This window comes from Saccopteryx bilineata, chromosome 3 (assembly GCF_036850765.1).
Source record: "Saccopteryx bilineata isolate mSacBil1 chromosome 3, mSacBil1_pri_phased_curated, whole genome shotgun sequence".
Taxonomy (NCBI): Eukaryota; Metazoa; Chordata; class Mammalia; order Chiroptera; family Emballonuridae; genus Saccopteryx; species Saccopteryx bilineata.
Genome location: NC_089492.1, coordinates 144,851,516 through 144,877,082, shown reverse-complemented (window position 1 = coordinate 144,877,082; position 25,567 = coordinate 144,851,516). Strand labels below are relative to the sequence as shown.

Sequence of the window (25,567 nt, the reverse complement as noted above, 5' to 3'; positions counted from 1 at the left end):
TTGGCAGGAGAAAAGAAGAAGATAACACAGGGTATATCAAAGAGCAATATTGAAGGTGTGGAAATGCTCAGAAGAAAGCTCCTTAATTATGAGTCTTAAGAGCACCTTCTATGTGATGGCAGGCCAAGAAGGAATAAATCTAAGCCAGATGTCTCTAAAATTGTACCAGTTCTTAAGGACCTCTGAAGCATTTCAGATGGTGTCAGAAGCAAGCTAGCTCTAGTTGGAGCTGAAACAAGTACTATGTGAATCCACTTATTTTAGACTTCTTGTATTTTTTTTGTTTTGTTTCTGTTTTTCTCTCCTGGTACTTAATCACATCTTTTGTTGCCCTGATCAGGTAGCTTGGTCGGTTAGAACATCGTCCCAAGGCACAAAGGATCCCGGTTCAATCCCCAGTCAGGGCACATAGAGGAATGGTTCAAGGTTCCTGTCTCTCTCTCCCTCTCCTTTTTTCTCACTTTTTAAAATCAATAAAATAAACATTTAAAATATCTTTTGTCAATCCCAGTAAAGTAATGAGGAATGGAAGACACTGAAGGAGACAATAATATAATGATGACAATATAACTTATTATGACAGGCATTGTTCTAATATTTATACCTCACAATAATTCTAATGAGGCAGGTTCTGTTTTCCTGTTTTACAAATTAAGAAACTAACATTTAATTCGCCTAGATCAGATCAGTGATGGAGCTGGCACTTGAGCCTGGGTCTGAGCTCTAAATGCATGCTCCTAGTTACAAGTCTAATAAATACTTCACACTCCCTGAGGTAATTAATGATGAAATTTGATTTGTATTTCTTTTTGTGTGTGTGTGGCAGAGATAGGGAGAGTCAGAGAGAGGGACAGATAGACAGGAAGGGAGAGAGATGAGAAACATCACTTCTTCATTGTGACACCTTAGTTGTTCATTGGTTGCTTTCTCATATGTGCCTTGACCGCGGGCCTTCAGCAGACCGAGTGACCCCTTGCTCGAGCCAGCGACCTTGGACTCAAGCTGGTGAGCCTTGCTCAAACCAGATGAGCCCATGTTCAAGCTGGTGACCTCGGGGTCTCAAACCTGGGTCCTCCACATCCCAGTCCAACACTCTATGCACTGCGCCACTGCCTGGTCTGGCTTGATTTGTATTCTTTTTTTTTTTTTATTTTTTATTTTATTTTATTTATTCATTTTAGAGAGGAGAGAGAAAGGAAGAGAGAGAGGAGAGAGAGACAGAGAGAGAAGGTGGGGAGGAGCTGGAAGCATCAACTCCCATATGTGCCTTGACCAGGCAAGCCCAGGGTTTCAAACCGGCGACCTCAGCATTTCCAAGTCGACGCTTTATCCACTGCGCCACCACAGGTCAGGCTTGATTTGTATTCTTGCATACCTTTTCCTGTGAACATTCACATATACAGAAATATCTTACTTGAAATGTAGATTTTTCTCAATTTTCATGGCCATTTCCCCAGAACACTATGTAAAGGTAGAAATTATTCTAATTTTTTTTATTGTGGTAAAATGAAAACAAAATTTATCACTTAAACCATTTTTAACTTTTTTTTTTTTTTTTGCATTTTTCTGAAGCTGGAAACGGGGAGAGATAGACTCCCGCATGCGCCTGACCGGGATCCACCCGGCAGGCCCACCAGGGACGACGCTCTGCCCACCAGGGGGCGTCGCTCTGCTGCAACCAGAGCCACTCCAGCACCTGGGGCAGAGGCCAAGGAGCCATCCCCAGCGCCTGGGCCATCCTTGCTCCAATGGAGCCTTGGCTGTGGGAGGGGAAGAGAGAGACAGAGAGGAAGGGGGGTGTGGAGAAGCAAATGGGCGCCTCTCCTATGTGCCCTGGCCGGGAATCGAACCCGGGTCCCCTGCACGCCAGGCCGGTACCGCTGAGCCAACCAGCCAGGGCCAAACCATTTTTAACTTTACAGTTTTGTGGCGTTAAGTACACTCACATTGTTCTGCAAAATTTTTATTTTTAAAAAATATTAATTTTTTAGAAAGAGGAGAAGAGGGAGCAGGAAGCATAGTAGTTGCTTCTCGTATGTGTCTTGACAGGGCAAGCCCAGGGTTTCGAACTGGTGACCTTAGCATTCCATGTCAACACTTTATCCACTGTGCCACCACAGACCAGGCAAAATCATATCAGTAAAATATACTACAGTATAACTTCACCATACAGTTTTTTTTTCACATCATCAATACTGATGAACCTAACATCTTTGTGTTACCAAACTCAAGGGTTCACTGCTTGGATGTTCTCTTCAAGAATAAGATGTAGTTGTTAAGGAGACAGCAGATTCACATCCAAAACTCTGCCTACACACACACACACACACACACACACACACACACAACATACTTTTGTAAATTACGCGTTTATTTCTTCTTTGCAGTTGACTACACTTACAGTTTGAATTCCTGTCAAGCTCATCCTGTTTAAAGCTGCATCTGCAAAATACTGTGCTATATTTTACATTTACCAAGATAGCATTCAGTAAGAACTGCCCAGACCTCAAGACCCTTGTCCTATTGAACAATTCTACCTAAGATTTTTTCACTCTCCATTCTTGAAGGAATGGGGCATACTTCTGTAACTGCTTCCCGCTAAAAAGGGACAGACTAGCCTGACCTGTGGTGGCGCAGTGGATAAAGCGTCGACCTGGAAATGCTGAGGTCGCCGGTTCAAAACCCTGGGCTTGCCTGGTCAAGGCACATATGGGAGTTGATGCTTCCTGCTCCTCCCTCCTTCTCTCTCTCTCTCTCTCTCTCTCTCTCCCCCCTCTCTATAATGAATAAATAAAATCTCTAAAAAATAAAAAAATAAAGAAATGTTTAAAAAGGGACAGACTACATCTTTGAGTTAAAGGAGTGAAAGTCTCTGGTTGCCTGACTTATGAAAGTCTTGGGGTTCCCTAGATCCTGGGATTTCTGAGAACAGGAGTGCATAGTAGTAGGTGGACATCAATGTCTTTTTGTTTTGTTTTGTTTTGTTTTGTTTGTATTTTTTCTGCAGCTGGAAACTGGGAGAGACAGTCAGACAGACTCCCGCATGCGCCTGATCAGGATCCACCCGGCACGCCCACCAGGGGCGACGCTCTGCCCACCAGGGGACCGATTCTCTGCCCATCCTGGGCGTCGCCATGTTGCAACCAGAGCCACTCTAGCGCCTGAGGCAGAGGCCACAGAGCCATCCCCAGCGCCCGGGTCATCCCTGCTCCAATGGAGCCTTGGCTGCCTGAGGGGAAGAGAGAGACAGAGAGGAAAGCGCGGCGGAGGGGTGGAGAAGCAAATGGGCGCTTCTCCTGTGTGCCCTGGCCGGGAATCGAACCTGGGTCCTCCGCACGCTAGGCCGACGCTCTACCGCTGAGCCAACCGGCCAGGGCTCAATCAGTTTTTTATGTGCCCTGACCGGGAATTGAACTGACAACCTTTGTACTTTTGGATGATACTCTATCCAACCGAGCTATCTGACCAGTTATATATATCGGGCAGAATGAGGTGTTAATAATACCAAATGAGGGCCCTGTTGTTGGCCCAGTGTGTAGATGTCCTGGTTTTGATTCCTGGTCGGGGCACACAGGAGAAGCGACCATCTGCTTCCCCACCCTTTCCCCTTCTCTCTCTCTCTCTCTCTTTCTCTCTTTCCCTCCCGCAGCCAGGGCTTGATTGGCTAGAGTGCATCAGCCCAGTCGCTGAGGGTTGTTCAGGGTGGCCTGGGCCACCCTCCATGGAGCCTTCTCCTCAGGTACTAAAAGTAGCTCAGTTGCTAGCATGGCCCCCCATGGGCAGAGCATTGGCCCCAGATGGGTGTTGCTGGGTGGATCCCGGTGGGCGTTGGGCAGATATGGGAGTCTGTCTCTCTATCTCTCCTCTTTTCACTTAGAAAAGAAATAATAATAATATCAAAATAAGGACCTATTTATATTGGATTTGATTGATCTTGCAAGTATCCTGATTTCCAGGCCCTGGAATCCTTCTGCTGTAAACTGCCTCCACAGGCAGCCAAAGGAAGGTCCTGGCCCATGCCCCTGATACACTGAGAATATTGGGACAGAAATAGGAAGGAACCAATGTATTCTTTGTCTTATCCGATTCTGCTCTGTGGGAGGACACAGTTGCCCCCAAGAGAGAGAATGCTGAATTGGTGGAGCACTTGGGAGCATGTGATCCTGTCCCCAATGATATTGCCCTCACAATTCACAGAGACCTTACATGCTTGCCAAGGTTTTTGCCATGTTTTGATTGATTTTCAGTCCTACAGGCTGCTCAGTTCTCCAGAAAGCCTGAGTAATTAATGTTTTTACAATCCCATTTAACTGAAAAAGGCAGTTCATGAAGGAGAAATGTAAAGAGATTTTAGTTTAACTGCACTCTGTGATTAAAGGTCTGGCCGAGGACAGTACAAACCAGGACAGGGTCAGGATCCACTGAGGTTGAGATCTTCTCATCTGGTGGAAAGCAGAGTTCTAATATTTGCCCCCAAACGTGACCTGGAGTGATGGTTTCCTTCATATTGTAATCCCAAAGGGTTTGTGGCATCTATCACAAAGAAGGTAGTCTGGCAGATTGATCACCCAATATGTCCTACTGGAACAAACCTTTCCTCTGTACAGTTTCCTACATGGGTTCCTTCTTTCCAGGCTTCTAGCTGGGTTGGAGACTTAACCCAATTCTTGTGGTTGGTTATGTGAAGGTTAGAACTGACAGGATCTGTTTCTGGGGTCCCTTGACAACTACAACAGCTAGGATTTGGCGTAAGGAGCAACTTTTCTCAAGTAGGTAATTCAGCGGAAAAGTCGTGGTTTCAGCCCTGGCTGCACATTAAATCAACTGACGCCTGTACCTCTCCCTAGACTTAAGTCAGAATGTCTGGGTTTAGGTATACAGGAGGTCCTCGGGTTACGACATAGTTTTATTCCTGATGATAGTGATGTAACCTGAATTTTGGTGTAAGGCAAAACACACCCTAGCCTAACACAAATGGAATCCTTGTGCTTTTAAGTCCAAAATGGTGTAAGCGAGCATTGCTGGGGGATGCCAACTCCCTCACTCATGTGCCACGTTACTGCATATTCTTCCGCCATGCGCAACCAAATTAGTTTGCCCACATAATTTGAAAGTACATCTCAACTTTTTAAAATTTTTATGGGAGCCTGACCAGGCGGTGGTGCAGTGGATAGTGTGTCAGACTAGGATGCAGAGGACCCAGGTTCGAGACCCTGAGGTCGCCAGCTTGAGCGCGGGCTCATCTGGTTTGATCAAAGTTCACCAGCTTGGACCCAAGGTCGCTGGCTCAGTTACTTGGTCTGCTGTAGCCCCACAGTCAAGGCACATATGAGAAAGCAATCAATGAACAACTAAGGTGTCGCAACACACAATGAAAAACTAATGATTGATGCTTCTCATCTCTCTGTTCCTGTCTGTCTGTCCCTGTCTATCCCTCTCTCTGACTCTCTGTCTTTGTAAAAAAAAAAAAAAAAAAAGGCCTGACCTGTGGTGGCGCAGTGGAATAAAGCATCAACCTGGAACACTGAGGTTGCCGGTTCGAAACCTTGGGCTTGCCTAGTCAAGGCACATATGGGAGTTGATGCTTCCTGCTCCTCCCCCTTCTCTCTCTCTCTCTCTCTCTCTCTCTCTCTCTCTCTCCCCTCTCTCTAAAAATCAATAAATAAAATAAAAATTTTTTTTTATGGGAGTGAGCGTCATAAACTCGAAACGTCATATGTTGAGACTGTCGTAACCTGAGGACCCCTGTATTTTAAAAGCAACCCAGGTCTACAAGACTTTTGGGGATATCACTTTATAAGTTATATAAATGTCTAATCCAGAAATTAATATGACATATAATATTCTGGGTCAACTGTAATTGAAATAATTTTTTAATTTTTAAAAAACCCAGGTGATTTTAATAAAGAACCAGGGTTGAAACCTACTAAGCTATCCAATTATTGGTTGAATCAGTGGTAATAACCTTACATTTTCAAGAGTCCTGCAAGACCCATATTATATGGAGCATTATATGTATGCCATTATCACTTCACCTTTACTCTAGGGGCAATGTTATATTTTAGGACCATGGACAATTTGCTCTAAGCAGTGGATTCTTTCTTGTTTTAAGATTTTATTTTTATTCATTTTTAGAAAGGGGTGGGAGAGAGAGAGAGAGAGAAGAGAGGGAGAAGCAGGAAGCATCAACTCCCGTATGTGCTTTAACCGGGCAAACCCAGGGTTTTGAACCGGCGACCTCAGCGTTCCAGGTCAACGCTTTACCTCCTGTGCCACCACAGGTCAGGCTAAACAGTGGATTCTTTTTTTTTTTCTGTATTTTTCTGAAGCTGGAAACGGGGAGAGACAGACTCCCGCATGCGCCCGACTGGGATCCACCTGGCACGCCCATAGGGGCGATGCTATGCCCACCAGGGGGCGATGCTCTGCCCCTCTGGGGGCCTCGCTCTGTTGCGACCAGAGCCACTCTAGTGCCTGGGGCAGAGGCCGAGGAGCCATCCCCAGCCCCCGGGCCATCTTTGCTCCAGTGGAGCCTTGGCTGCGGGAGAGGAAAAGAGAGACAGAGAGGAAGGAGAGGGAGAGGGGTGGAGAAGCAAATGGGCGCTTCTCCTGTGTGCCCTGGCCAGGAATCGAACCCGGGACTTCTGCACACCAGACCCACGCTCTACCACTGAGCCAACCAGCCAGGGCCAGCAGTGGATTCTTAAAGGTTAATGTGCATACATGTCACCTGGGGAATCTCCTTAAAATACACATTTTAGCAAGATTCTGCATTTCTAACAAGCTCCTAGTTGCTGCTGATCCTGCTGGACTATGTACCTCATTTTGAGGAGCAAGGATGTAGACCAGCAGTCTGCAAATTGGGATAGGGTATTGCGACTACATGAAGCTCTCCAAGGTCTGTTCAGACATTAGTAGTTTTATTGTATCGATTTCCAACTCCCCAACTTCCATAGGAACTGAGATGGAAGAATAGATTATTTCCCAATTCCCCTTTGACAAGTGGCCCTTCTCTTAAGTGATTAAAGGAGGGAAGACCTTCTTACCTGGCTGAATCCCTGGGGTGCTAAACAAAGGGACACATATTATTAGTCTAGGTATTGAGAAAATGGATGATTCTGATAACCAAAAAATCCTTTTTGCAGTTAAATCTTGTCTAATCCTTTGTTTCTACATAATTGGATTTGAGTTTATGATGTTGTTAGCTGATAGATCATTAAACATAATTTTGGATGATAGATTACTATGTGATTTTTTGTTTGTTTTTTGGTTTAACTCAGAAGAAATTAAAAACGTTTAGTAAAATGGCTCTAACAAAACTTTTTTCATAAATATTTACTTATTTATATGAACAAGGTACTCAGTACAGCTATAAAATTGAAAATTAAGATTAGAATCAATAATGAACCCTGTCTTTTTCTAAAAATAAGTAATATTCTTTGGTGGATTTTAAACTTACTGGGGAAAGAAAAACCATCCACTTCATGACATACACACTCTCAATCTCTCACATACACACATACACACACAGGCTTATATATTTTTTGATTAATAATTATAAAAATTATATTTCATATTTTGATCAATTGTGTACTGATTTTATATTAAGTCAAGACAAAGAAACTATTTCTCATCCTTAGACTTATAATAAACATTTTTAATGTATTTTAATTTATATGCATATTTGGTACAGAGCAGGTGATAGGATGATCAATAAAAATTTCAAGATAAGATATAAAATAGATTACCTTAGTATAAAATTATTTTGTAGAAATAGATTGGAGTTACAGAGAAAAAGAAAAATACAAATTTTCTCACTATTAAAGGAGAATTTGTCAAGTATTTTTCTAATTTTTTTTTTCATGTATTTTAAAAGTAAATGATAGTGGGCTCTGGCCAGATGGCCCAGTAGATAAAGCATGGTCCCAGGGCATTGAAGTTGTTGTGGCTTCGATCCCCTGTCAAGGCATATTTGAGAAGCACTTAATGAGTATACAACTAAATGGAACAATCAATGAGTACACAACTAAATGGAACAACTAAGTGAAACAACAAATTGATTTTTCTATCCCTCTCTCTCTCTTTTTCCCTCCCTCTCACCCCTTCCTCTCTCTCCCTCTCAAATCAATGAAAAACTTTTAAAAATAAAATGAATGATGTTGGGTATTAACTCTCTATGGTATTTAGATTTTATTGGATATATTTAAGAGTGATGATTTATTATGTTTTATATGCCAATATTTATAATATATTGAAAGTTACAAACTTTTTTTTTTTTTTAGAGAGAGAGGAGTGAGAGAGAGAGAGACAATGAGAGAGAGAAGGGGGAGGAGCAGGAAGCATCAACTCCCATATGTGCCTTGACCAGGCAAGCCCAAGGTTTCGAACCGGCGACCTCAGTGTTCCAGGTCGACGCTTTATCCCACTGCGCCACCACAGGTCAGGCTCGAAAGTTACAAACTTTTAACTGCACTTATTTATTTATTTTTTTTTGCATTTTTCTGAAGCTGGAAATGGGGAGAGACAGTCAGACAGACTCCCACATGCGCCCGACCGGGATCCACCCGGAACGCCCACCAGGGGCGATGCTCTGCCCACCAGGGGGCGATGCTCTGCCCCTCCGGGGCGTTGCTCTGCCGAGACCAGAGCCACTCTAGCGCCTGGGGCAGAGGCCAAGGAGCCATCCCCAGCCGCCCGGGCCATCTTTGCTCCAATGGAGCCTTGGCTGCGGGAGGGGAAGAGAGAGACAGAGAGGAAGGAGGGGGGGGAGTGGAGAAGCAAATGGGCGCTTCTCCTATGTGCCCTGGCCGGGAATCGAACCCGGGTCCTCCGCACGCCAGGCCGACGCTCTACCGCTGAGCCAATCGGCCAGGGCCTTAACTACACTTATGATGAAAAACTTCAGATAACTACTTAAAAATATTCTGGTAGCACATAATTTTAAAATATGTATTTTGGCCCTAGCCAGATATTTTGGTTGGTTGAGCATCGTCCTGAAGTACAGAGGGTGCCAGTACAATCCCCAGTCAAGGCACATACAGGAACAGATGTTCCTGTCCCTCTCTTGCTCCCTCCCTTTCTTACTCTAAAATTAATAAAATAAACATTAAAAAATATTTTTTGGGGGGGGGGAGTTAAAACCTGCAAAAATTTGAAGACCACTTACCTAGACCATTTGAGAGATGAGGATAATCCAAGAATTCAAACTCAGTTGTTTAGAAATGGATTTATCTGAGTTTGTGTGAAAGTGATTGTAAAAGAGACAACCCAGGGCCTGACCTGTGGTGGTGCAGTGGTTAAAGCATCAACCTGGAATACTGAGGTTGCTGGTTCAAAACCCTGGGCATGCCTGGTCAAGGCACATATGGGAATTGATGCTTCTTGCTCCTCCCCCTTTCTCTCTCTCTTCTCTCTAAAAAAAGAAAAAGAAAAAAAGGGATGATCCAGGCAGAAACTTCATGTGAGCAGGTCCAGGTAGCATGTGGAAATAATATCAAAAGTATGATCACTCTCTGGTCCAAAATAGTGTGTAGATGCTGTTAATCAAATATTTTGCAGGTTTTCTCCAACCTTGGCAATATTGACAATTTGTGCTGGATAATTCTTTGTTATGGGAACTGTTCTGTGCATTGAAAGATGTGTAGCAGTATTCCTGACCTCGACTCACTGGATGCCATTAGCACCCTTTCCCCCAACTCCCACATTTTGACAACAAAAAATATACTCCCCAGTTAAGAACCACTGAACTATTGGAAACACTGCAGGGTTATTATTGTTAATGCTGGAGTTTATAAATCAGAGGAAGGCAGCCTTGTTGTTTTTATTCCCTTTAAGGATTGGAATGAAGTTGTAAGTCCCTAAAAGTCTTACATGGTGAAGCCCATGGCCCTGCAGGGTGTTAGTGCCCTGTCTGTGGACTACCACATACTCGAGAGTCTCTAGCTCTGATAGGGATTGGCCCCACTTGGCTAGGCTAATGGACACTGGATATGGGAATGACATGGTCAAGGAGGAGTGGTGAAACAGATTTGAGACTGACCACTGCCCTCACTGCCTGGAGGCAAAGCTATAGGCAATGTGGAGATGACCTCCCAACCTGAGAACCAAGAACACCAGCCAACCTTTACATCACACATATCTGATCTACTTGAGCCTAAGCATTATCCAGGAACAGAGGGAGTGTTTGGCCATGATTATGTGTCTGAGTAGCACTTCACCTTTACTCTGGGGGCAAGACATGCTGATGAGCGGCAGTATCTGCTTTCTTTGCAGGTAGTCCTGGACCTGAACAAAAAAGTGGCTCTTGCTGGACAGATACCTGCTCAGTATTGCTCAAGGCCTGCAAATTCACAACCCATGGTCCAGAGCCACAGGAAAGTGTGAACTCCCTGTAACTCTGGTTCATAGCCTTTTTTTAGATCTGAAGAAAGTTATGAAACTCTCCCTAGAAACATGTACCACTTGCACTCACAAACACACAATTCTATATATAATTTTTGAAGCTCAACTATATAAGGCAAGTTAAGAATCCTAGTATTCTTCAATTCCACCTCTAACAATCCATTCTAAAGAAATACTAACATTCTATATGTAAATATGTCGAGTATATTTATATTGGCATTGTTATAATAGCAAAAATATAGAAATATTTTTTAATTTATTCATTTTAGAGAGGAGAGAGAGTGAGAGAAAGAGAGAGAGAGAGAGAGAGAGAGGAGCAGGAAGCATCAAGTCCCATATGTGCCTTGACCAGACAAGTGCAGGGTTTCGAACCAGCGACCTCAGCATTCCAGGTCGACACTTTATCCACTGCGCCACCACAGGTGAGGCCTAGAAATATTTTAAATAAATACTAATTAAAAATTGATAAAGCCCTGGCTGGTTGGCTCAGTGGTAGAGCGTCGGCCTGGAGTGCAGGAGTCCTGGGTTCAATTCCTGGCCAGGGCACACAAGAGAAGCGCCTATCTGCTTTTCCACCCCACCCCCTCTCCTTCCTCTCTTTCTCTTCCCCTCCTGCAGCCAAGGCTCCACTGGAGCAAAGTTTGCCCAGGCGCTGAGGATGGCTCTGTGGCCTCTGCCTCAGGCGCTAGAATGGCTCTGGTTACAACAGAGCAACGCCCCAGATGGGCAGAGCATCACCCCCTGGTGGGCATGCCAGGTGGATCCCGGTCAGGCACATGCAGGAGTCTGTCTGACTGCCTTCCATTTCCAGCTTCAGAAAAAAAAAAAATTTAAAAAAAAATGATAAAGTCAACCTGGAAATGCTGAGGTTGCCTGTTCAAAACCCTGGGCTTGCCTGGTCAAGGCACATATGGGAGTTGATGCTTCCTGCTCCTCCCCCCTTCTCTCTCTCACTCTCTCTCTACTCTCTCTATAATGAATAAAAATCTTTTTTTTTTTTTTCTTTTTTCTTTTTCTTTTCTGAAGCTGGAAACGGGGAAAGACAGTCAGACAGACTCCCGCATGCGCCCGACCGGGATCCACCCGGCACGCCCACCAGGGGCGACACTCTGCCCTCCAGGGGGCGATGCTCTGCCCCTCCGGGGTGTCGCTCCGCCGCGACCAGAGCCACTCTAGCGCCTGGGGAGAGGCCAAGGAGCCATCCCCAGCGCCCGGGCCATCCTTGCTCCAATGGAGCCTTGGCTGTGGGAGGGGAAAAGAGAGACAGAGAGGAAGGAGGGAGGGGGTGGAGAAGCAAATGGGCGCTTCTCCTATGTGCCCTGGCCGGGAATCAAACCCGGGTCCCCCGCGTGCCAGGCCGACGCTCTACCGCTGAGCCAACCGGCCAGGGCCGAATAAGTAAAAATCTTAAAAAAAAAATTTAAATACAGTGTGTCCGTAAAGTTATGGTGTACTTTTGACCAGTCACAGGAAAGCAACAAAAGATGATAGAAATGTGAAATCTGCACCAAATAAAAGGAAAATTCTCCCAGTTTCATACCTATTCAGTGCAGTTCAATGTGGGCTCACGCACAGATTTTTTAGGGCTCCTTAGGTAGCTATCACGTATAGCCTTTACAGACTTGTCACTGACTGATGGCCTACCAGAACGGAGTTTCTCCACCAAACTGCCGGTTTCCTTCAACTGCTTATCCCACCCAGTAATGTTATTCCTATGTGGTGGCACTTCTTTATAAACGCGCCGATAGCCTGACCAGGTGGTGGCGCAGTGGATAGAGCGTCGGACTGGGATGCAGAAGGACCCAGGTTCGAGACCACGAGATCACCAGCTTGAGCGCGGGCTCATCTGGTTTGAGCAAAAGCTCACCAGCTTGGACCCAAGGTCGCTGGCTCAAGCAAGGGGTTACTCAGTCTGCTGAAGGCCCGCGGTTAAGGCATATATGAGAAGGCGATCAATGAACAACTAAGGTGTTGCAACATGCAACGAAAAACTAATGATTGATGCTTCTCATCTCTCCGTTCCTGTCTGTCTATCCCTCTCTCTGATTCTCTCTCTGTCTCTGTAAAAAAAAAAAAAAAAAAAAAAAAAGAAATAAACGCGCTGATATTGACGTTGCACTTTGGTCACGGATTCGAATTTAGTGAGCCACAGAACACACTGAACTTTCCTCTGTACCGTCCACATCTCAACTCGCATGGCCATGGGCTGCTCTGCTGTATACACGGTGTTATGTCATCATCTGCGCATGTACACATGCTGCCACATCATCCTACAGAAACTGGGAGGGTTTTCCTTTTATTTGGTGCAGATTTCACATTTCTATCGTCTTTTGTTGCTTTCCTATAACCGATCAAAAGTGCACCATGACTTTACGGACACACTGTATTAATATAATTGATTCACAATGGAATACTATGCAGCTTTTAAAGAGAATCTGAGGTAGAATTCTTTGTAAAGATTGAAAATAAGTCCATGATAGTCTGCTGTGTAAAATACATGTGCAGTCATATAGAGTATCATCTTGTTTTTCTTTTTTTTTTTTTCCATCTTGTTTTTCTTAAAGTTGTTATATATGTGTAAGTCCAAATATATAATATTTGGATTTATAGAATAAATTTTGGGAATCTAAATACCAAATATTACAGCAGCTAGTTCTATGGGGTAAGATTTACACTTTTTCTGTATCTACCTCTGTAATATTTGAAATTGTAAAAATTGGCAAGAATTGTTTCTGTAAGTTAAAAAAAAAAACGATTAACAGCAACAACAGAAGTGAGTTATCTCTAGAATGTAGAGTGTGATGGATGAAGAGGTTTCAGTCTGGTCAGCTCCCCCAGGTAGATTGGCATTTCTATGGCACAGATCCCATGAGAAGCTCCCAAATTAAAATGACCTGCTTTTGAGGTGCCAGTATCACTGCAGAGCCTTATTGAAAATGACAGCCCCCTCATGTTCCATTGTGTTGATTCTTCTGAAATCATTTGTCCCCAGTGAGACCACTGAATTTTAATTTTTCTAAATATACAAGTTTTACAAAAACTTGACTAAAATAATAAATGATTAAAATATTTAAAAGAAGGCCCTGGCTGGGTAGTTCAGTTGGTTGGAGCATTGTACCCATATGCCAAGGTTGCAGGTTTGATCCCCAATTAGGGCACATACAAGAATCAACCAGTGATACTTACCTGGCAGGGGAAATACCATGGTCAGGAAGGTGGTTTTCCCAGGGTGAGGCTTATCCATTGCACTCTGGATGTGCTGACCCCTGCAATTTCCCCAAATGTGGGGAACTCGACTGCATGATTTGTGGTAGTGGGGGAGTGAGGGACTGCATTTGTGCTCTCCCCTGACTGTAAAAAAGAAGAAAAAAAGAATCAGTCAACGAATGCATAAGTAATTGGAATAACAAATTGATATTTCTTTTTCTTTTCCCCCCCTCTCGAAAATTGATCAATCAATAAAATTAAAAAAAATAGACTGTAAAAAAAAATCTCTTTCTCTCTCTCACACATACATACATGCACACACACCCTGGATACTACCCACAGTCCTGCCTAAATTACAGTGCTCTGAGATACACTATTCCAGACACTGTATTTCAGAGATACTGCCCTAGGCATTCCTTTGGATTGAGAATTTCGCTTGAAAGTTGGAATACATTCCTGGTAGACTCTGGCTGAGCCTTGAAAACCATCTCTCATAAACTTTCCTGTGAGTAACCCTTGCAGACATTGACCTGGTGTGTATAGACTCTGCTCTTTCCTTGAACTCCTGCCCATTCCGGGCCTACTGCTGCTACCAGTGACAGTGCCAGGCTCTGACCTTTCCTCTTGGCCTTCAGCCATATTTCCATCCTGAAGTTCCCTCAGACATGCTTGAGAGTACATGACTGGGGAGATTAGGTGTTGAAGACTCACATTCCAGTTTTGCTCTTATTTATTCTAAGCAATCAAAATCACCAAGTAGGGAGTGGGTCAATCCCCATGCACTAATGGACAGAAGCTCCGAGAGTAACTTCTTCAAGGGTCACTGAATTCTCTTTGATTAGTTGAGGTTCATACTTGGGCAAAGATGACATTCATGGAGTTATATCAATATATTAAGTTTCTTGGGAGACTAGACAATGGTTCAATCACCCAGAACTCATAAACTAATCACCAACCAGGCAGAGGATATGAGCAGTCTACAAGAAAAAGAAGTAGCTAATAGAAATGTGAAAGATCTTCAACCTCACTCATTATGCCCCGGCCACTGGAGCAGTGGATACTGTGTCATCCCAGACACCAAGGTCGCCAGATCAAGCCTGGGGTCACTGATACCAATGTCACTGTTTGGAGCCCTGGACAGGCACATATGAGAAGCAATCAATTGCACAATTAAGTGGAACAACAAGTTGATGCTTTCCTCTCTCTCTCCTTCTCTCTCTCCTTCTCCCTCTCCTCTCAAAAAAAAAAAAAAAGTATCACAAAACAATGAAATTCCCCTAGTTGGTATAGCCATTATGGAAGACAGTATAATGGTACCTCAAAAAATTAAGAATAAAGGCCCTGGCCAGTTGGCTCAGCGGTAGAGCGTCGGCCTGGTGTGCGGGGGACCCGGGTTCGATTCCCGGCCAGGGCACATAGGAGAGGCGCCCATTTGCTTCTCCACCCCCCCTCCTTCCTCTCTGTCTCTCTCTTCTCTTCCCGCAGCCAAGGCTCCATTGGAGCAAAGATGGCCCGGGCGCTGGGGATGGCTCCTTGGCCTCTGCCCCAGGTGCTAGAGTGGCTCTGGTCGTGGCAGAGCGACGCCCCGGAGGGGCAGAGCATCGCCCCCTGGTGGGCAGAGCGGTTGCCTCTGGTGGGCGTGCCGGGTGGATCCCGGTCGGGTGCATGCAGGAGTCTGTTTGACTGTCTCTCCCTGTTTCCAGCTTCAGAAAAATACAACAACAAAAAAATTAAGAATAAAGTTACCATATGACCAAGCAATCTTTACTGGGTATCTACCCAGAAAACTCAAAAACATTGATATGCAAAGACAGGCACTCCCATGCTCATCGCAGCATTGTTCACGGTAGCCAAGACATGAAAACAACCAAAGTGTCCCTCAATAGAGGACTGGATAAAGAAGATGTGGTACATATACACTATGGAATACTACTCAGCCATAAGAAATGATGACATAGTGCCATTTACGACAACATGGATAGAACTTGAGAACATTATACTAAGTGAAAGAAGTAAATCAGAAAAAACTAAAAACTATATGATTTCACACATAGGTGGGACATAAAACAGACTCATGGACACAGATAAAAGTGAAGTGGTTATGGGGGGGGAGTCTGTGAGGGGAGGGGAGTAAAGAAGGACAAATATACGGTAACAGAAAATGATTTGACTTTGGGTGATGGGATCATAACACAACAGTTCAAATGCTATAGAGATTTTCACCTGAAACATATGTACTCTTATTGATCAATGTCACCCCATTAAATTAATTTCTAAATTAAAAAAAATTCCATTTGTCATCTATCAGATTGGTAAACAAATAAAAGTTTGGTTATGCCCAGTGTTCACAAGACTATGGGGAAATAGGTAGTATCCTTGTACACTGTTCCTGGGAGTGTAAACAGATTCAACTTCTGTGGAGGGCAATTTAGCAATGCCTGTCAACATTTTGAATGCTTGTTTTCATTGATTCAGCAATTCTACCACTAGGAATTTACCCAAGGGATATACTGGCAAAATTGTGCCAGTCACGTACAAGGATGTTTAATATTGTAATAAAAAACGTAGGCACATACCAATTACCAGGGGACTGGTTAAATACATCTATGTAATGGAAAAGTATGCAATCATTAAAACATGAATGTAAGCCTGAGCAGGTGGTAGTGCAGTGGATGGAGCGTTGACCTGGGACACTGAGGACCCAGATTCGAAGCCCCAAGGTCTCCAGCTTGGGCACAAGCTCATCCGGCCTGAGCATAGTGTCTCTGGCTTGAGCGTGGAGTTGTGGGCATAGCCCCATGGTCATTGGCTTGAGCAGGGGGTCACTGGCTTGGCTAGAGCCCCTGGCTCTGGGCACATATGAGAGAACAATTGGTAAGCAGGTAGGGTGCCACAACTGTGAGTTGTTTCTCTCTCCCTGTCTGTCTGTCCCAGTCTGTCTTTCTGCCTGCCTCTCTGCCTGTCTCTCTCACTAAACAACAACAATAAAAAACATGAGAATAAAACTAGATCTATATATGTGGATATGGAAATATCTTCTACATGTTTTGTTTAAAAAGACAATGTGCACAGCAATATGATCTCAATTGTTTTAAGTAAAAAAATAGATATATAGGTATATGCAGACTTTTTCAGGAAGGATAGATGAGAAGTGGTAGTAACTTGGAGAGTAGCTCTGGAGTTTGAAGGGAGGAAAAATAACTTTACTTAACACCTTTCTATAATATTTGATTTTTTAAAAAGATTTTATTTATTCATTATAGAGAGAAGGGGAGAGAGAGAGAGAGAGAGAAGGGGAGGGAGGAGCAGGAAGCATCAACTCCCATATGTGCCTTGACCAGGCAAGCCCAGGGTTTTGAACCAGCAATCTCAGCGTTTCCAGGTTGACGCTTTATCCACTCCGCCACCACAGGTCAGGCAATATTTGATTTTTTAATACCATTAAGTGTAGGACTTTTCTTAAATATTTTATTTATTTATTTTTAATTATTTATTTATTCATTTTAGAGAGGAGAGGGAGAGACAGAGAGAGGAGAGGCAGGAGAGGCAGAGAGAGAGAAGGGGGAGGAGCTGGAATCATCAACTCCCATATGTGCCTTGACCAGGCAAGCCCAGAGTTTCGAACCGGTGACCTCAGCATTTCCAGGTCGATGCTTTATCCACTGCGCCACCACAGGTCAGGCTTCTTAAATATTTTAAAAGCAGACAACATGGAAGCAAAAAGAAGAGAGAAAAGAGAGATCCTTTAGATGGGCGATTATGATTTGTCCCGACACAGGATAATCTTTATTTTTTTTATTGGTTTGAGAGAGAGTAAGAGAGAGAGAAACATTGTTGTTCCACTTGCTTTTCTTTTTCTTTTTTGAGGAGAGGAGATAGTGAGACAGACTCTGGCAAGCTCTTTAACCAGATCCACCTGCAACCCAATCAACTGAGCTATTTTTAGTGCCTGAGGCTAATGTGCTTGTATTAACTGAGATATCCTCATTGCCAGGGGCCAAAGTTGTGGGAGGGTAAAAGAAAGAGAAGGCGGAAAGAGAGGGGGAGGGAAGCAGATGGTTGTTTCTCTTGTGTGTCCTGACCAGGAATCAAACCAGGGATATCCATATGCCAGGCCAAAGCTCTATCCACAGAGTCAACCAACCAGGGCCTTGTTTCACTTATTTATGCACTTATTGATTGATTCTTTTTTTTTTAATTGTTAAGACTTTATTTATTCATTTTAGACAGGAGAGAGAGAGAGAGAGAGAGAGAGAGAGAAGTGGGAGGAGCAGAAAGCATCAACTCCCATATGTGCCTTGACAAGGCAAACCCAGGGTTTTGAATTGGCGACCTCAGTGTTCCAGGTTGGCACTTTATCCTCTGTGCCACCACAGTCAGGCCTTGATTGATTCTTGTATATGCCCTGACCGAGGATTGAACCCACAACTTTAGTGTATTGGGATGATACTCTAATTAACTGAGCTATCCAGCCAGGGCCAGATAATATTGTTTTTTGTTTTTTTTTTCATTTTTCTGAAGCTGGAAACGGGGAGAGACAGTCAGACAGACTCCCGCATGTGCCCGACCGGGATCCACCCGGCACGCCCACCATGGGGCGACGCTCTGCCCACCAGGGGGCGATGCTCTGCCCATCCTGGGCATCACCATATTGCGACCAGAGCCACTCTAGCGCCTGAGGCAGAGGCCAAAGAGCCATCCCCAGCGCCCGGGCCATCTTTGCTCCAATGGAGCCCTGGCTGCAGGAGGGGAAGAGAGAGACAGAGAGGAAAGCGCGGAGGAGGGGTGGAGAAGCAAATGGGCGCTTCTCCTATGTGCCCTGGCCGGGAATCGAACCCGGGTCCTCTGCACGCTAGGCTGACGCTCTACCGCTGAGCCAACCGGCCAGGGCCCAGATAATATTGTTTTAGCTGCATTAATGAAAGTATTGTGACTGGATCACTTGAGTTTTAGAAAGACCATCAAGGCAGCAGCCTGGTGGATGGAAAGGAGATGTGAGACTAGAATCAGGGCAACTAGTCATAAAGTTTTGCAACAGAGCTGGGCTCAAATTTAGGAAATAAAGGTGAGTTGGAGAGACTGCTCCAGAAAGGAGAATTATTAAAAAGGGAAACTGACAGTCTTGATGCCTGTTTGGATGAGGAGGATTGGGTGGCCCAGGCATCTTCCTTGGACATCTGAGTGGATGCCAATGCTGCCCAAGGAAACACTCAGAAGGAAGGATCAAACACCTGAAGAGGGTGAGGAAAAATGAATTTATTCAATAACTTTTGAGCATGTTGCGTTGAGGAGCATACTGAATTTGATCACGTTGAACAGACTTATAGATATGGAGCTCAGAGAATTCTGATTTGAAGATGGAACACATCAGATTAGGTTAGGTAGTCAAAACTGATCATAAGGAAATTGTGTAGAGAGGGAAAAAAAAAGGTCTGGTTTAAGGTGGAACTCTAGAGATCGCTTAACCCTTAACTGTTGAGTAGAGAAAGAAGAATCTGGAGTGAGGCTGAATAGTGATCAGAGCCATGAAAGGAAGCAGTGGGTGGCCTTTTTTAAAAAATCTCTGGTTGGCCTGACCTGTGGTAGCACAGTGGATAAAGCATCGACCTGGAAATGCTGAGGTCGCTGGTTTGAAACCCTGGGCTTGCCTGGTCAAGGCACATATGGGAGTTGATGCTTCCAGCTCTTCTCTCTCTGTCTCTCTCTGTCCCTCTCTGTCTCCTCTCTAAAATGAATAAATAAAAAAAAAAAAAAAAAAAAAATCTCTGGTTGGCTCTGGTTCTCATTCCCCAGTTATTCTAAATTGTCATGTTCACATCTCACATCGCACTTCCACTCTCCACTCTTTTTTTTTTTTTTTTTTGGTATTTTTCTGAAGCTGGAAACGGGGAGGCAGTCAGACAGACTCCCGCATGCGCCAACCGGGATCCACCCGGCATGCCCACCAGGGGGCGATGCTTTGCCCATCCAGGGCGTTGCTCTGTTGCGACCGGAGCCACTCCAGCGCCTGGGGCAGAGGCCAAGGAGCCATCCCCAGCACCTGGGCCATCCTTTGCTCCAGTGGAGCCTTGGCTGCGGGAGGGGAAGAGAGACAGAGAGGAAGGAGAGTGGGAGGGGTGGAGAAGCAGATGGGCGCCTCTCCTGTGTGCCCTGGCTGGGAATCAAACCCGGGACTTCCACACGCCAGGCCGACGCTCTACCACTGAGCCAACCGTCCAGGGCCCACTCTCCACTCTTGTCAGGAAAGCAATGAGGCCCTTGGGGATGTGTCATTAACATTTCAGCCTTCTCTATATGAACGTATCTAAAACAGTATTCACCTTCTTTCATAAGTATTTATTCTCAGAGGGTGAGGTTCAGCTTTTCTTTAGCTCTAGAGTCCCTGTCAACACTGTTCCATCTCTGGGCCTTGGTTACTTGCTCGCTCTTCTGTCTGTATCATTGTATCACACATTATATATTTCCCTATCATGGCGTTTACCATGATGAAGTTATTTCACTGTCTCCTCCAACTAGTTTGATCCTATGAATGATATTTTCCCCTTCTTTTTTTATTGATTTTAGAGAGAGAGGAAGTGAGAGAGAGACACACAGAGAGGGAAGCATTCATTTGTTGTTCCACTTAGTTATGGATTCATTGGTTGCTTCCCATATGTGGCCCTGATCGGGGATCAAACTTGCAACCTTGGCATTTTGGGATGACACTCTGACTGACTGAGCCAAACGGCCAGCAAACAAAATAGAATGCACATATTGTAAATGTATAGCTCACAGAATTTTCACAAACTGAATATATGCATGTAATCTGCACCCAGATAAAGAAACCAAGCGTTATAGCATCCCAGAACCCTCCTGTGCTCTCTCACTCTGTCTCCCTCCCCAGAGAAACCTCTATTCAATCATTCAGGAGCATAGATTAGTTTCAGCTGTTTTTGTACATTAAAAAAAGACCAAAAATAGTATGTACTCTTTTGTGCCTGGCTTTTTTTTCTTTTTATTGACTTAGAGAGAGAGAGAGAGAAAGAGACATCAATTTGTTGTTCCACTCACTTATGTATTCATTGGTTGATCCTTGTATGTGCCCTGACCAGAGATCGAACCCACAACCTTGGCATCTTGGGACAATCTTGTACCTTGCTTTTTTGATCAACATCATGTTTGTAAGAACCATTTATATTGTTACATGCAGTCATAGATAGTCCATTTCTATTGCCATATAATATTCCATTGTGTGTACAGACCACAATTTATCAATCCATTCAAGTATGGTGATAGTAGTCCTATTTGAGGCTGTTGCAAATAGTAGGGACCATATATTATTCATCTGTGTATCACCAGCATTTCACACATGCTTGGCATAATAATTTGTGTATAAACAGGTGGGAGAATTCATTGTTTCCCATTGTATTCTTTTTTTTCCCTTCTTTTTCTTTTACAGAGACAGAGAGAGAGAGTCAGAGAGAGGGATAGACAGGCAGGAACGGAGAGATGAGAAGCATCAATCATTAGTTTTTCATTGCACGTTGCAACACCTTAGTTGTTCATTTGATTGCTTTCTCATATGTGCCTTGACCACGGGCCTTCAGCAGACCGAGTAACCCCTTGCTTGAGCCAGGGACCTTGGACTCAAGCTGGTAACCTTTTTGCTCAAACCAGATGAGCCCATGCTCAAGCTGGCGACCTTGGGGTCTCGAACCTGGGTCCTTCCGCATCCCAGTCCGATGCTCCATCCACTGCGCCACCGCCTGGTCAGGCAGATCAGATAATATCTTAAATATTATATTCAATCCTGGGTACCATGTTTAAAATGTTTTAAAGGGGTCATTGATAACTTGATTTTCTATAGAGTTGGTTGTGTGTCTAGAAACCATGCAGTATCAGGTATGCTGATAAACACTGAGGTGTTTATTATGGGAAAAAACCCAAAAGGGATCAGACATGGACCAGGTTGCTTTTGAAGACAGCTGGGTCAATGGCTAAATATTTGGGAAAGGCAGCTTTCTGCTCAATAATAATCATGATACTGACTCATATTTAGAGTGCACTTACCATATACCAGACCCTGGCATGTACTTAGGACTGGTATTCATTAGTCCAATTGGAGAATGAGTTGTTTTTTGTTTTTGAGAGAGAGAGAGAGAGATGAGAAGCTTCAACTTGTAGTAGCATCACTTTAGTTGTTCATTGATTACTTCTCATACGTGCCTTGACTGGGGGGCTCCAGCCAAGCCAGTGATTCCTTGCTCAAGCCAGTGACCTTGAGCTTCAAACCAGTGACCTTTGGGCTCAAGCAAGTGACCATGGGATCATGTTGATGATCCCACACTCAAGCTGGCAACCTTATGCTCAACTGATGAGCCTGTGCTCAAGCTGGATGAGCTCGCGCTCAAGGTAGCGACTTTGGGGTTTTGAACCTGGGACGTCAATGTCCGAGGTCAATGCTCCATCCACTGTGCCATCACTAGTTAGGCTGAGAATGTTTTTTTGTTTTTTAAATAGCTCTAGTATTTTTTAGATTTTATTTATTGACTTTAGAGAGAGGAGAGAGAGAGAGAGAATGGCAGGGGTGGGGAGAGGAGCAGGAAACATCAACTCATAGGTAGTTGCTTCTCACATGTGCCTTGACCAGGCAGACCTGGGGATTCAAACTTGTGACCTCAGCATTCCAGGTCAACATTCCATCCACTGCACCACCACAGGTCAGGCAGACTGAGAATGTTTGTTTGTTTGTTTTTTACAGAGGCAGAGATAGACAGGGACAGACAGACAGGAACAGAGAGAGATGAGAAGCATCAATCATCAGTTTCTCGTTGCGCGTTGCGACTTCTTAGTTGTTCATTGATTGCTTTCCCACATGTGCCCTGACTGTGGGCCTTCAGCAGACCGAGTAACCCCCTGCTGGAGCCAGCGACCTTGGGTCCAAGCTGGTGAGCTCTTTGCTCAAGCCAGATGAGCCCGCGCTCAAGCTGGCGACCTCGGGGTCTCGAACCTGGGTCCTTCCGCATCCCAGTCCGATGCTCTATTCACTGCGCCACCACCTGGTCAGGCTGAGAATGTTTTTTTTTGTTTGTTTGTTTGTTTTGTTTTTTTTTTAAATAAATTTTTATTAATGGTAATGGGATGACATTAATAAATCAGGGTACATATATTCAAAGAAAACATGTCTAGGTTATTTTGTCATCAAATTATGTTGCAAACCCCTCGCCCAAAGTCAGATTGTCCTCCGTCACCCTCTATCTAGTTCTCTGTGCCCCTCCCCCTCCCCCTAACTCTCTCCCTCCCTCCCTCCCATGTCCTCCCTCCCCCCCCACCCTTGGTAACCACCACACTCTTGTCCATGTCTCTTAGTCTCATTTTTATGTTCCACCAATGTATGGAATCATGTAGTTCTTGTTTTTTTCTGATTTGCTTATTTCACTCCTTATAATGTTATCAAGATCCCACCATTTTGCTGTAAATGATCTGATGTCATCATTTCTTATGGCTGAGTAGTATTCCATAGTGTATATGTGCCACATCTTCTTTATCCAGTCTTCTATTGAAGGGCTTTTTGGTTGTTTCCATGTCTTGGCCACTGTGAACAGTGCTGCAATGAACATGGGGCTACATGTGTCTTCACGTATCAATGTTTCTGAGGTTTTGGGGTATATACCCAGTAGAGGGATTGCTGGGTCATAAGGTAGTTCTATTTGCAGTTTTTTGAGGAACCACCATACTTTGAGAATGTTTTTTAATGATGAGACTTGAACATGACTGTGATTAATTCATGGCTGCAGACTCTGGTGGTCATGCACCCTGGGAAGTCACATTCATAGGTCATGGAAAAGCCCTTCCCTGACTTGGCTCCCTACCCTGCTCACCTCCTAATATAACTTCCTTCTTTCTTGAGAGCAACCTCCTGAATTGCCTCCCTGGGTCTACCACAGCAAGCAAATTATCACGTGTTTTTGTCTGGAGCTTCCTTCTACTCTGGGCCCACTTGGCCAGGACCCTCTCTTCTCCTTCCTAGGATTGTCCAGCATTGTTCTCTTCTTCCAATGACTCAGAACTTTCACCTGGATGGTGACTCTGGCTGGGGGGGGGGGGGGCAGTGGCCACAGCAGACCTGACCCTTCAGGTAGCCAAGGGTCATTTTGGATTGGTTATTCTAAAATTTGTTTATTTGAGACAAAAAGTGTGGGGCATGAAATTTTGAAAGTGCCTGGAAAAAAATCCAAAACTGGAAAAATTCTCTAGATGAATCTACCTATTTATGCCTCAGGAAGAAGAAAAGCCCAGACAAATCTAGGTTGCTGAATGCAAAAGATGTTTGTTAGGAGAAGCAAAATGCTGTCATCCTCACAGGATGTGCTACTGGCGCTGGGACAAGATGCTTTATCTCACCACTGGTGCCTGAGGCCAAGGCCTGGCAGCTGCAGAATCACCAAAAAGACAGAGGTCTGAGTTAGACAAGCAGGTGCTGTGAAGTGCTGGTGTCTGTGTCCCCTTCCTGCCCCGCCCCATCTCACTTTCTCTGCTCCATTTTCTGCTCCAGAACCCTGCTCTCTCCTCACTATTGTTTCTTCTGAGTCCTTTCAATTTTTTTTTTTTTTTTGAAAGAGGCCAGAGGGAGTCCAAGATTAGAAGGCTGGGCAACATATGGCAGATCCCGGAAGCCTCACTCTCCCCTACTCCAGCAGCCATAATTCATGTCTTCTATTTCTTTTGTCCGGCCAGACAAAGGCAAACACATGAACAGTGTTAACACAATAAATATCAGCAGTCCTGCCCTTTCTCTCTGGGTCCTGGAGTTGCTCTGACTCCCAAGCTGTGACTTGCTTATATTTAGAGAGGATTAACATTTACTGGAGGCTGCAGGGTCCTGCACTCATACTTGATGAGAATCAAAATGGGGATTACTTTATTTGACTTAAAATTTTTTTCTGCTTGAAGAATCCTCTAGAGAAATACACTGGGATTTATATGTATACAACTTTAAATTGGATATCAAAATTAGTTTGCTGTTTGCTAGGTTGTACCTTAGGTTATCATCTTTGATTGATATTGGGTCCGTTTGGGAAATGAGGCGAAGAGGGGACAGAGGGACTGCCAAGGCCACAGGATCTTGGATACTTGGGGACTTTCCCAGGAGTCCTGGCAGTTGTTGGTATGGGCCTTTAGAAACCCCCAGAACCCTGGCACCAAGGTCAGTGTCTCTCCCAGAGAAACTGACAGAGCTCAGACCACCTCCCTCAGACCTAACCTCATCCCTGCACTGCCTCTTCTAAACGAAGGACTGGAAAAAGAAGAGAAAAAGATATGAAGGAGAACCATTTCCAGCTGGAAGGGTCATCACGCTTTTTGTGGCAAAATATTTACTTTAGTCCTTGTACCATCTTCAAGTGATGCATCCATACATGCTCAGGATTCTCACCACCCCTCCATTCCTGCCCAGTGGCTCTTCATCTCTCAGGTGTCGGCCAGAGTATCATATGCTCAGGAAGCATGAGGGCAGTGGAGTGTGGTGCTTAACACTAGTGTGCCAGGGTTTAAATCCTGCCTCAGCACTTCCTAGCTGTGTGACCTTGGGCTGGTCACTTAACCCCTCCGTGCCTTAGTTTCCTCATCTGTAAAGTGAGGATAGTGATAGCTCTTACCTCAATAAGGTTGTTGTGAGGATTCAATGAATTAACATATGGTGTATAGAATATGTAAAAGTATCTGCACTTATTACTCTCTACAGTATATCTCCCATGGCTCAGTTGCCTGTTGCTGCCCTATACCCTCCTAGTCTCCTATACTTCTGTGTAGCACTTGACCTTTTATATCCTTATTGCTTAATTTCCTATCTTCATGAGGGCAGGAACCAGGTCTGTCTTGTTTCCACATTCTAATCCTTACTGTCAAAACTACTCAGCCTATGAGATGCTCAGGAAATGTTTTTGACTAAAATAATAAATGATTAAAATATTAAAATGAA

General features: G+C 44.4%; 1 long non-coding RNA gene and 1 other non-coding gene across 6 annotated transcripts in view; both read left to right on the top strand.

The window, feature by feature from the left end:
* Positions 1-25,567, top strand: part of LOC136330577 (uncharacterized) — a 103,172-nt gene that overhangs the window by 3,974 nt on the left and 73,631 nt on the right. Inside the window, exon 2 of one of the 5 annotated variants that reach the window (XR_010730327.1) lies at positions 8,283-8,439. The exons of the other annotated variants lie outside the window; for them this stretch is intronic. This is a non-coding gene — a long non-coding RNA (uncharacterized lncRNA). The remainder of the gene's footprint in view (positions 1-8,282; positions 8,440-25,567) is intronic. 5 annotated transcript variants of the gene reach the window in all.
* Positions 13,580-13,751, top strand: LOC136332476 (U1 spliceosomal RNA). Its single transcript, XR_010730733.1, has one exon. It is a non-coding gene; the product is annotated as a U1 spliceosomal RNA (small nuclear RNA).